Source organism: Dipodomys spectabilis, unplaced genomic scaffold (assembly GCF_019054845.1).
Source record: "Dipodomys spectabilis isolate Male_0828 unplaced genomic scaffold, ASM1905484v1 ptg000285l, whole genome shotgun sequence".
Taxonomy (NCBI): Eukaryota; Metazoa; Chordata; class Mammalia; order Rodentia; family Heteromyidae; genus Dipodomys; species Dipodomys spectabilis.
In genome coordinates, this window is record NW_024870962.1 from 445,311 (window position 1) to 459,141 (window position 13,831).

General features: G+C 41.2%; 1 pseudogene; it reads right to left on the reverse strand.

The window, feature by feature from the left end:
- Window positions 1-3,284: 3,284 nt before the first annotated feature.
- Window positions 3,285-4,131, reverse strand: LOC122126567 (annotated as a pseudogene).
- Window positions 4,132-13,831: the final 9,700 nt, after the last annotated feature.

Below are 13,831 nucleotides of genomic sequence, written 5' to 3' on the forward strand. Positions count from 1 at the left end.
AACCAGTTTATGAGATAATAGTCTCACAGACTTTCTTACCCAGGTTGTCTTTAAACCTCAATTATCAGATCTCAGCTTCCTGTGGTGCTATGATTACAGGCATGAGCCACTGGCACCATCTTTTTAAAAAAGGGACAACAATTCATAAGCCAGAAGCCTTGACTCATGCCTATAATACTACCTACTCCAGCGGCTGAGACCTGAAGATGATGATTTGAATCTAGTGGTGCAAAAACGTCTCTGTGAATCTTTTATCTCCCATAAACTGTTCAAGAAAATCCAGAAGTGAAGCTTTGTCTCAAGTGGTAGAGTGTACTCTTGAGCAAAAAAGAAGCTCAGGGATAGCACCTAGATCCTATGATCACACTCCATTTCTTACACACACACACACACACACACACACACACACACACACACACACGAAAAAGTAAATAGAAAATATGAAGAAATCAATGAAAAATTTGAATATTGTAAGGACTTTTGGGTTTAGAGGTATGACTCAGTTGGTAGGACAATAGCTATTGATTGAAACTATCAGGTACCAAGGACATAAAAAAGAATTATCTGCTCTGTATTTTCTTATTCTCATATGTTCTCATTTGGGAACACTCTTCTTCAAAAAAAAATGTTTTAGCGGCTATATAGAGCAGGGTTACCTTTCTGTATGTCAGGTAACTAGTACAATTCCTTCCTTTTACATAATCTCATCTGTTCCCACATTCTCTTCCATACCCTCCCTCTCATCTTGACCCTCGACTTGCATGGTTCACTTTCATCAATGTCCAGTAGAGCCAGAGGGCTCTGCTGCTGCCTTTTTTCACCCACTTCCCACTAATTCTGTGCCCTTCCCCCATCTTCCCTGTATATTAGGTGAAGAATACAGACTCATTAGAAAATGAAAAGACAAATTAAGAAAAGTTCCTTTGTTTCCTTATCATTGCAATTCTATATATATATATATATATATATATATATATATATATAGTATTATGTAGCAAAGGTGCTTGGGTATTATAACTTTGTGATTTTCGCCAAATGCTTCCTCTTCTGTTCTTACTGTAAATGATGTCTAGAATCCTGTACAGTATATCATATCCCATGGTGTTTTAAACCTTTCTTCCATATATCAGGGGAACAGGTACCATTTGTCAATTTGATGTTGGCTAAATTTCTTAACATGATTTATTCTAGTGTCATCCATTTCCCTGCAAATGACATTATTTTATCCTTTCTAATGGCTCTGTAAAATTTCATTGTATATAGATGGCATAATTATTGGTTCCATTCATTTATTGTGGGGCATCTGGGTTGTGTACATTTCTTGTCACTGTGAATTGAGCAAGGAACATGGTTGTGCAAATGTCCTTGCCATTTTCTAATTTCTCCACTTCCCCCCCAATATTTGTTGTCTAATTCAAGATATTTGGATAAGATGGTATCTCAGAATTACTTTGATTTATATTTTCTTTATGGCCAGGGATGATGAACCTTTCCTGATATGTTTCTTTGCCATTCTTACCTCTTCTTATGAGAAGTCTCTCCTTAGCTCCTCTGCCCATTTGGTGATTCGTTTATTAGTTTTGGGAGGGGTAGTTTCTTGAGATCCATGTATACATTGAAAATTAGCCCTTTGTCTGATGTATTGCAGGTAAATATCTTTTCCCAATTTGTTGGCTGTCTTTTTAGTTTAGTGGCTATGTCTCTAGCCTGTGTAGGTTTTTTCCTTTGATGTAGTCCCATTTGTTGGGTCTCTTTCCTATCTGTTATGCCTCTGGGATTCTATTCAGGAAGTTCATGCCAGTACCTAAAAGTATTTTTTTAATTATTATTTTGATGGTAAAACTTTATTTACTTTTATAAATACATCGCAAGACAAAATTTTTCAAAAATACTTTCCCCCCCAAAAAATTTAAAAAATAAAGGAAAGCTCGTAATAGGTAGGCAGACTGTCTTGAGACCTCTTTTTGTTCTTAAGGAGAGCTCTCTGCTGTGTAGGGCAGGACAATCGCCACACACCCAACACTGCCATGGGTTTGGCCTTGGGGAGAGAAAAGCCCAGCCTGGACTGAGTGTCCTCTCCTGATCACAGCCATAGTTACACCTTCTAGTAATTAACACTATCTAGGATTATCTAGTATGAATCCTATTATAGTTGGGCTATGCTGTATACAATGTTAACCATTGAGAACATATCTCTCTCTCTCTGCATATATGTGTGAATTATAAAGTATGAGTTGGATTCCAAGTTCAACGAACACAAGGTATTCTCTACATGTTCCCAGTGCCCTATGAGGCTCTCTCAACAAGCTGTTCATCTTTCCTGTTTAGATAACATTAAACACCATTGTTTTGTTAGGTGAAGAATAAAGATGAGGGGTGAAAATAAACTTTTGCCTTTAAACAGTTTATTATCCTCAACCCCAAACTAGGAGTTAAATTAGAAAACATTTTGTTGTTGTTGTTGTTGTCTCCAGAGCGATTAATCCATTACTGGTGAGGCCTGTGAGGTGTGGGGTACACCCCCAGCCTCCCCCATGCCCTGCTGGACCACAACCAAGGCCACCCTGGGCCTTCCACTGGGCTCCATCCTTGAAAAGCTGCCTAATGGAGGGAGGTCAGAAAGATCTGCATTTACAATGTGCTAGAACTATTTTGGGTCAGTTTTATAGAACTTTCTTGGTCAGTTATATTCCACCTCAATCTCTCCAGTATTTTCCAAGCAGATCAAGTCACTTGCAGATAATGAAGAAGCTTTGCGGCCCAGGGGTCCATGGCTTGGAATCAAAGATAGTATCAGGAGGCCCAGGGGTCTCATGTATGGTAGAGATGTCCAGGTGATTTGAGTTTCTGACCTTCCTGTTCTCCATGAGGCCTGAGCAGTGTGGAGGGCAACGAGGAGGTGTCTTCTACAATAGCCACTGAAGTGAGGGAGGCAGAAGGTCAGCTGTTCCAATGGGCAGATGTGGAGAGGTTTCTAGAAGGGGATCAAGTCCGCTGCTTTGGGCAGGAGAATCAGTTATTTTTACAGAAAGCAACAGAGAAATTAATTTTCTTTTCTGACTACTGAAAAGTAGAAAGATGCTCAAGTTTACCATTTAAAGGAACAATAGACATTTCTAAAATCTCTGTCTAAACTTTGGTTTTCTTTAAAAAACACACAAAAAACCAGGTCATCACAAAAAGTAATGTAAGTGGAGGCTGTAGGCAGGTACTGTTCTGTCCGTGGCAGTCTTTTGTGTAAAGTAAGGCGTATTGGAGCTCTAATTTAACTGATGCAGTGGGGTCTACTGGCTATGCATGCCGAGGCAGTGCAAGTCGTCCGTGCCCTTGCTGTCGAAGCCTGGGAGGGGCTGACCATACTTGTCCACGCACCAACAGATGCCCCGCTTTCTGCCTTTGGAGGGGCGACACTGCTTCTTCTTATAAAATCCTTTCTTGTCGTAGTTGGGGATGTGCACACCCCTGGGACTCAGCACATTGGGGAACTTCAGGTGATTCAGGGTGTCTTGCATCTCTCTAAGGAAGGGACCATATTCTATCTCCAGTTTGGACTCCGAGGAGAAGGTCTGGGTGTCCGTGCTCTGGGACTCATAGTCGACTTTGTAGTGCTGGCTGTCCTTTGTGTGACCTTTCTTGATGGTGTCCAGCTTCGCGTGAATGGAATGGAACTTGGAGTCAGGCACCCTATGTGTGCTGGGAGGGGCATGGCTCTCCAAGCTCCCCATGCCTAGGTCCTCCTCTGACTCACTGAGGCAGAGGGCGCCAGCAGCAGGTAGGCGCTCAGCCGGCCAGGACGCTGGCATTGGCGCAGAACCCGCCGCCATCCAGCAGCGCCTGCAGTGGGCATGGCTCGGTTGGTGGCAGCTGGCAGCTGAGCCCCTAGCTGCAGAGTTCTGTGTAGACACCTCAAGGCTGGCCCTCCCGCAGAGCACATGTCAGGCAGCTGCCACAGCTTGGCTCGCGCACCAGCTTGGCACACGCAGGCACTGCAGGCAGAGGCTCGCACTGGGCCAGTGCGATCCCATCACAGTGCTCGCATTGCAAGATGGGACCCTCGTCACCGGTGGCCTGAGGAGCAGGGCCAGGGCGGTGAGTAGAGCTGCCCTGAGCGCCGGGCCCCGCAGGAAGCATGGCGCCCATTGCAGGGGCCAACTGGAGTAAGCAGTTACTGGGTCGAGGCACGCAGTGTGAGATTGCAGGATCTGGAGCGCAACTACCGGTGCTCGGCGTGCAGCTGCCCAGCTTCCACCTCAGTACCTATAAGTTCTAATGTCACCCTTTTTCTGTCTTAGGGTAGTTTGGCTGATTTTAATGTAGTTAATCCATTTTGAGTTGATGTTAGTGCAAGCAGAGATCCACTTCCAGTTTTCTGGCTATTGATGTCCAGTTTTCCCAACACCAATAGTTGAAGAGGCTATGATGTCTGTGTATGTGTGGGGTGTGTGTGTGTGTGTGTGTCTGTCTGTCTGTCTGTCTGTCTGTCTGTGTCTGTGTCTGTGTGTGTCGGTCATGGGGCTTGAACTCTCGGCCTCGGAGCTACCCCTCAGCATTTCATCTCCAGGCTAGTACTTGAACCACAGTTCCACTTCCCATTTTCTTGTGGTTTATTGGAGCTAAGAGTCTCATCGACTTCCCTGGCCCTGCTGGCTTTCAACAACCATTCTCAGATCTCAGCCTTCTGATTAGCTAGATTAAAGGCATGAGCCACAGTCACCCGGCAAGGCTATGTTTTTTCCACATTACATCTTTCACTCTTTTGTCGAATATCAGATGATTGTAAATATGTAGTTTTATTTCTGGGTCTTTTCATCTTTTTTAATACTTTTTTTTGTAAAAATAATGTACAAAGGGATGGCAGTTACATAAGGTAGGTAATGAGTTCATTTCCTCTCAAGCATTGATACTTCCTCCTTTGTTTTTCCCCTACCATCCCTACCCTTCCACCTCCACAACTACTCCTTTCCATCCCTCCTTCCCACTCCCTGCCTAAATTGTAAAGTTCGTTTTTGAACATAGTGTCTTGATCTCATTGTTAAAATGGGTCCAACTGTATCCCTAGTTAAGCATTTGGTTTTTTCCCTTCACCTCCCAAAGCTAAAGAAATGTACATACAAGATACAGGGCACCAACATCAAAGAAACAAAAAAACCCACATAAATTAGGTTACAAGATTGGGTGGAAGAATGATGACTGTTGACTTAATTTAATAAGTATTCTATAGTTTTTAATGGTAAGGTTTATTAACTCAAAGGGGGAGAAAAAACATTCAGAATAGTGGAATGTGGCTACTACTCATTTGATGTGTGTGGCTAGATTATGATTAATAAAAATATATCTATTAATTCCCAGTGGTAGACTGCTATGCTAACTGGGAGGAGACTTTGGTAATGCCAGGGGTTTGAATACTGGTAATGAAGCAGAATATGAGGGGAGAGCATTTGCTAAAGATGTAACTTCCTAGGCTCATACTAAATACATTGAAGTAGAATGCTAAGTGATGATTGACTGAGCACCAAATTTTATTTGTTGACTTTTTGTTTTGTGAAGTCCAGGGATTTGAACCTAGAGCCTGGGTGCTGTCCTTTAATTTTTTCTCAAGGCTAGTGCTCTACCAGTTGAACCACAGCTTCAAGTCCATAATTTTGGTGGTTAATTGGAGATGAGTCTTTCCAAATTTCCTCTTTGGGCTTGCTTCAAACGTGATCCTCAGGTATCGGCCTCCCGAGTAGCTCGCATTCCAGTTGTGAGCCACCAGAACCTGGCTAGAATCACATTTTAAAAGTATTCTCTAGGTGAATCAGATGTGTCTAGGTACTATGTGAGCATTTTGGTTCCAGTGGGTTATTTCAGATTTAGAATAACATCAGAATTTTTCTTCTTGTAACTCACAGCATCCAATATCTATATAATTTATTCAGATCTTCATGTGTGATCTTTTTTTCTTCATTGTACCTTTTTATTCTTACTTCACAAGCAAGCACGTCAGTGATGTATTCCTTTTCTGAAGCAAGTTACATCCTTTCCCATCAATGAGGGATGTACTTGCTGCTCTTACTGCCTGGAGTACCTGCTTCTAGTTAATTGCATGGATGATGGCTCTCAGGTTAACTATCTCCTCCTCAGGAATATCTCCTCACATAACCGCTGTGAAGTTGTTGCCACAAAACTACCAATGTCATGTCTCTGATTTATAAAAATTATCATTATGATTTCTGGTTTTCTTTTCAGCATGAAATTGATGAGGAGAGAGCCACATTCACTTGTTTCTCCAACACCTATAATAGTGCCTGGTCCTTAGTGCTCAGGAGCCTTGCATAGGGATCAGCCTTCTCCAGCTCAATTTATCTTAGCTTCTGGTCAAGACAGCTCTTGAAGCTGACGTCTGGTGCTAGCAGTCATTCCCTCTCATTCTTTGTGCCTTTCTGTGTTGCTGAGTCCGCCTCAGAGCAAGATCAGTGCCTGACACCTATTTGCTGCTATGGAAAGATGGCTATGACATCATACAAGTTATGGGCATTGTTTTGTGAAACTGTGTGCGGAGACGCATCTCCACACAAGTTCTCCAAGGCAAGTGTCTCCCATGCCCAGGAGTCAATTCCACAACTCAGCATCCTAACTGTCACTTACTCCCTAATGCACTCAGTGTATATTCCCATTTCCATTAAAAAAAGAAAATTCAAGATATGCCTTTGATGATTTGTCATTGAATTACTGAAACAAAGTATATAATTTTGGGGCTGGGAAGGTGGTTAGTGGTAGAGTGCTTGCCTTGCATGCATGAGGCTCTGAGTTCGATTCCTCAGAACCACATAAGCAAAAAGAAAATAAGCTGGAAGTGGCCCTGTGGCTCAAGTGGTAGAGCGCTAGCCTTGAGCTGAAGAGCTGATGGATAGCACCCAGGCCCAGAGTTCAAGCTGACAACCGGACCCAAAAAAAAGTATATAATTTTATGTATTTGTAAGTCTTTGTCCATCTCTCTTGAGCCCTTGGCATATTTCTATGTGTTTGCAACTTGGGAAGGGAAATAAGGTTTAATTCAGGATAGTCAAAAACATTTTGGGAGGGAATGCCAACTTTCCATCTGATGTTCTACAGATGGCCATCTTGTCACAGGAACTGAGTAGACTGTCATAGCATAAGAGGCTTGTCCTGACTTCTACTGACTTTCCTCTGGGGTCACAGAATGTGATCCTACTGCATACGTGTCGCTTGGCTACACTCGAGGGACCAGGTCTTCTCTGAAAATCTAATGGCATGGGGGTAAGAGAAACTAAAACTCAGAACCCAGCTTCCCACATCACTAGGATTACAGGCCTGAGTCTCATATACTAACTCATAACTGCCTTTTTATACATCGTGTAGCCTGTTTCATTATATTCACCTCATAGACAGATATACAAATATATGTTTTTATTTATCCATCTATTTATAATCAGTGTTATATCTAGAAACACAAAAATATATATTCATATAATTATAATCAAAGTTATATTACCACTTTCCCCAATAATATTTTACACTAATATTATGTGAAAAAATACTTAAGATTGAAAAAGTTAAAAGTCCTTGTAGTATGAAAAATCATATTTGATCTTACATATCATATAATATACTATATAAAATGTAATGAATATAACATGTATTTCCATATAACTGATTTAATTGCTCCCTGATTTTGTGTTTGTCGATCTATATAAGCCTTCTTTCTTCTATTGATGATGGCTTATACTTTCCAGTGTCGATATTTCTTATGTATTTTGTCAAATATATTCAGCCCTAAGTAGAATTTTTATGTTAATGGAGCCAAATTTTTCTTCAATATTTCCCAAAGCACAATGAATATGTATACAGACTTGAACTCACTGTTGGAAGAAAGTCCCACATACCACTCTAAGTATTGTGGCATTTGTCCCAATTGACAGAACAGCTTTCTAGGTCATCTGATCTGGTATGTCCTAGATCTTTTTTAGCCACCTTATCACCCCATGCAGGCATGGCCTGGCTTCCTTGCAACTCCCTGTGCATTTAACCATTCCCTTTATATCCAATAGGCTCTCTTGTTCATCCCACTGTCACTCTGTTTTCCCACACACAGAACACATGTGCATGGTGCTTTACATTGTAGGTTGAAAAAAAAACACATTTAAGGCTCATGAATTATATAATATAACATAAACACTGACATTTTAATAACGTTAGAAAAATAACTAGAATGATCATTTTACAACAATCAGGACCAAAAAGAAATATAACGATTTTCTAAAGAAGGGGGGAAGCAATCTCTAAATCTGGATTGTCTTCTAAGTTGGCTTCAGACACAAATTCTGCCTCAGAGTCCTCAAAAGGATCTACTTCCTCATTAAAGGCAGTATTTTCTTCCCGAGTCTATGGAGGGACAGATCTTATTTCTCAATTGGAAATTGGATCCCCAGCAGAAGGACAGATTGGTCTGGATATTCTGTGAGGACAGATTCCCTTTCCTCAACTGAATCTAGACTTTGGACCTAACTTATTGATTTTCTTGAACATAGACTGGGGTCATTTTCCATTAGCACATATTTACCCTGCACTCCAGGACCAAAACATTTTTTACTGGTTTGGATGTGATCTAGGTGAATTGTGAACATCAATGGAAGACATTCTGGATCATCTTCTTCCTTGGTGGTATGTGCAGGTACACCTACATCACATGTGGAGTTCAGAACCAGTGGGATGTCCACAGGACTCAAAACCTAGTTGGGCCTTTCTACACATTGAAAAAAGCCTCTATGTTCACATGCTTTCTGGAGTCCAGTTTTGGCTTCCAATCTCCATCAGTCACAATAGGCGACATCACTGATGGGTTCTTTATCTGGAGTTCAGCAGGAAGTTCTGTACAGTGACACAAACATAAGAATGTAAATAGGTACAGGAGTCTTAGATTAGACTCTAGAAGTTAAAGTGTGACTAAACTTCTATGAGGATTTAGTAGGAGAAGCTGTAGAACTTGAGTTTGGGCTGAACACTGATGAGAAGTTAGGGTGTTTCTAATGAGTGGTTATGTCCAAGTTCTTTTAAAAAGGGAACAGGCATTACCCGGCATAGAACATCCATAAAAGGACATTTTGCCAAGCTGGGTAGTACAAAGGGCTCTTGGCAAAGCAGGCCCATCCCTTGAGACCTAGATTCCATCCCTACTCAAAAGCTCTAAGGCATCTAAACAAGGACTATTTACTCTTTTCCTTGGTCTCACGGGTCATGCATTGCTCCAGCTGGTCCAGAAGAATATGTAAGCAGAACAGCAAGTCTGAAGAGGGTATGTTGAGCTTGTCATACTGTGTAAGTTTTTTCAGGATGTCAAGTTTCTTATGCTCACAAAAATCATCAGGGTAGAAGTCCATCCAAATAGTTAAGATGGAACAATTGATGCTGTGGGCAGATTGGTGACAAGGAAAATGAGAGTCTGCCCTCTCCATCCTGAGCCTTCTACCATAGACCCTTTGTGGCAGGACTAGAATGCTGGGAAGTGGAAAGAGACTCCTGGAAGCAGAATTCTCTTCACAACCCACTTCTAGAAATTTCTAATGCAACCCTCCAAAATTCTCCCTGTGATGGGCAGAGAAAGTTGTTTCCCCACTGTGTCTGACTTGCTACACACAACCCTCCCTGTCATCGAGGGATTGTGATCCATGCTGGCCTGGTCATAAACAGAAAACCCTGTCATAAAAATGGCTACAGCAGCGCTGAGCACAGGTGGCTCATGCCTGTAATCTTAGCTACTCAGGAGGCTGAGACCTGAAGATCCCAGTTCAAAGCAAATCTAGGCAGGAAAGTGTGTGAGACTCCTATCTCAATAATCCACTAGAAAACTAGAAGTGGCACTGTGGCTGAAACAGTAGAGCACTCGCCTTGAGCTGAAGAGTGCAGGGACAGTGTACAGGTTCAGAGTTCAAACCACATGACCAACAAAAACAAAAGTGACTAAAGCGAAAAGAGCAGGTGTGTGGCTCACTTTGTAGAGCACCTACCTAAAATTCATGAAGCCCTGAGTTTAATTGCTAAGATTGAAAGGAGGAAAGAATATGAAGGAATGGAAGGAAGAAAAGAAGGAAGGGAGGAATTTTGATATAACCAAATACTGGAAAGATGTGAAGTATTAAATAAAGGTATCTAAAAGGCAAATTATAAAATGTGGAATTCAGGCTAAAATACATGTACAGTTTTGTTTTTCTGTAAAGTGATACTTACGTGCCTCTTTAGTTTAAAAGTAGTAAATGAGTTTGAAAAATGGAAAAGTTGTTAGAAATGAATCATTATATCTTATCACTTTTTCTGCTACATTCACCACCTACAAAATTGGAACAATGTTCATCATTTTAATTATTAATGTATTAATTTAATCTTTCATCTTTAGTGTATAGTCTATTGTGCACATCATTTGTTTGAACTCTTTTTTTGTTTGTTTTTTGTCCATGATGGGTCCTGAACTCTGGGCCTGGGCACTGTCCCTCAGCTCTTCACCTCAAGGATATCACTTTACCACTTGAACCACAGTGCCACTTCTGGCTTTTCTGCTTATGTGGTACTGAGAAATCGAACCCAAAGGCTCATACATGCAAGGCAAGCACTCTACCACTTAGCCACCTTCCCAACCCTGAAATCTTTATTTTTTCCTGCAGACATAGGCTTGAACACAGGGCATGGGTGCTGTTCCAGAGCTTCTTTGCTCAAGTTTAGCACTCTGCCATACAAGATTAAACCATAGTGCCATTTCTTGTTTTTTAGTGGTTAATTGGAAATAGCAGTCTCATGGGAACTTTTCTGCCCAAGACTGGCTTTGAACCAACATCCTCATTTCTCAGCCTCCTGAGAAGGTAAGATTACAGGCGTGAGCCACCTGTACCCTTGTGCTCATTTATTTTCTTTTAAATGTTATATAAGTTTAGTTCCCCCACCCAAATACGTGCAAACTGAGATGCAAATTGGCTTTAAATAAACCACTACTTGAGGATGCTGAAATTACAAATGATGGCAAATTGTTTTTAACATTTTTTAATATGAGAAGCTTGAACTGAGGGCCTGATTGAAATCCCTATTCTCTTGTGCTCAAGGCTATCACTCTACTAGTTTGGCCCACAGGGCCCTTTTAGTTTCTTGGTAGCCAGTTAATGAGATAATAGTCTCACAGACCTTCTTATCCAGGCTGTTATTAATCCTCGATTATCAGATCTCAGCCACCTGAGTTGTTATGATTACAGGCATGAGAAACAGTCACCAGTTTTTTAAAAAGCAACAACAGATTACTTTAGGGGAGGATGGAGGAGGAGAAGCTAGAGGCTAAACAAGCTCTCACATAGAAAATAGTTGTAGTGTTCCACTGAAGAGTCCTAGGTCAGAGAATGACCAAGTGTGCCATCACAGTACAGTTTGGGCAGAGAGGGAAAATCCAGACAAGGAGACAGATCTGAGCACTTGCCATTAGCTGCAGCTGTGATGGTGGTGGCAACGGCAGCAGCCTAGCCGCCAAAAGAACAACACAGAGTCTGGGACAATGGTGCCAGACACAGCAGGTGACCGGATTCTACTTAAAACCAGAAAGAACTGATAAGTAGCAGATATCTTCATCCTGCATATCACAGACCAGAGACAACCCAGGAACCAAGACTCCAGCGTGAGTAGAATCCTGACATACTCACTCCTTCTTAGGGAACAGAGGAGGGAAGGCCACCCTTACCATCCTCACCCCCGGAGACCTCCATATTTGATATTGAAAAGGCCCAGTTGAGCAGCAAGCTCCATCTCAGGCCTTGGAAAAAAAACAAAAGAGTCATTTAGGAGGTCTCAGGCACCTGACCTGACCTGCCAGGCTCAGCTCCTCCCTGGGAAAAATCACCCATCCCAGGCAGACAAAGCTCTGCCCCGAGGGGAGTGACTTTCTTCACTGGGTAAACAGAGCCAGAGGCTGCCCCTCCCTACAGCAGCCTAGACAATCAAGTGAAATTCAGTAAACATAAACCCTGATAATGGCTCTAGGCTGGGCTCTGTGAGTGTCTCAGAAGTTACCCCTCAGGGAAAAGCTGCAATTTGCTAAAAGGCCTCAATTCTACCCAGAACATAGCCTCATCACAGCATCTTCAAATTAGAGGAAACAGCCATCTCCCTCTTTTGTGAAACTCAAAGCAGATCTCCCTCTCATTGAACTATACTGGGAGGAGGATCACAAAATCCTGATCATTTTTCTGTCTGCTCCAACAAATTGACTTAAGAAACCAATCAAGCCACAGGCAAACCAAACACCACAAGCAGACTAAAGACTCCACCAAGAGACTGGTTACAGACACAGGGTGATACAGGTTCTTCCCATCTACTTGCCCCCCCCCCGCAAAAAAAAAGAACTCTTTTTGGTACCATTTTTAATTTTTAATTTTTTAAAAAAATTGTTTTCTATTCATTTTTTTCTCCCCTCCTAATTTTTATTTTAGGTGTATGTGTGTGTGAGTGTGCTTTGTTTAAATCTCTACTGACCTTTTGGTCTTTTTATCTTTTTTTTTCTTTTTCATTCTTTTCATTTTTCTTCTGTTTCCTTGTTTTTGTGTGTGACTTATTTGCTGTTCTGCTCATCTTCAGATATATGCCCATTGTCAAATATTAGACCTTACCCCCATTGTATACACATTAATCAAGAATTTTATTACTCAAAACAAAACTTCTTAGCCTTAAATTCTGTAATAGCAGTATTATCTCTTTAGGCCTATATAATTTTTGAGAATTTTTATTTTTTAGTTTTTCATGTCTCCTTTCTACCCCTCCCCTCCTCTCATCGTATCTTTTTCTTCTCTCAATATCACCTTAAACTTAGATAATTTTTAAGATTCATTTATTAAACTTAAATATTTGTTTTTCCCATTTTTTCTTGTCTTTTTTTCTCTCTCCTACTATTCTGTCCAATCCATTTCCCTCTTTGAGATTAGAACTTGGTTAAATTCACTCTCCTTTTACCTCTCTACATTCTTCTAATCCTATTTTTCCTCACATTTGTCCCTAAATATAATAATTTCTGGTTTGCCAAATTCGTCCTTGCTGTTGTTAGCCCATTAATCCATAGTTGTTTGATGTTGAATAGATTGTATCTGTTGAACTAGATTATATCTGTGTCCTTTTGCCTGTGCAACTGCAGGACTTTGGTTGATGCATGCCTTCAAAAGTATTCTAGCAGAAAACTTTCATATCAAATGGGCAGAACAAGCCAGAAAAACACAAGAAATATGAAAGTCCTGGTATCTCAACTCCCACTCATGATAACCAGTATTCCAGAGGAGAGTTCCCCAAAAGCTCAATAAATATTACTTGGAAACATGGTGAATGAACAGATAGAAAACCTGCAAAGGACTCAGTGTGAACATGATAGGGAGATAGAGGAAGCAAACCAAAGATCAATACAGTAATCTCATGAGCATGAGGAAGCTACTCAAAGATTGATACAGAAATGCATGAATAGGTTGAGAACACTCAAAGAGAAATAAAGGAATTGTGTGAGCAGGCTGAGAACCATCATAGAATTATAGGAATTGCATGAGCAGGCTGAAAACAGACAAAGAGAATGTCAGGAATTGCGTGAACAAGCTGAGAACAGTCAAAGAGAACTACAGGTATTGCATGAAAATGAGGAAGCTAATCAAAGAGTAACACTGGAATTGCAAGGGAGGGACGAGAATAAACAAAGTTCAATAGAGGCATTCATGGAATCCATAAACAGACAGTTGAAAGAATTCAGGGAGACCACAAAGGGAATGCTGAATGGAACCCGACAGAAGGAATGGGAGTATAAGGAAACCATAACCAAACAACTAAG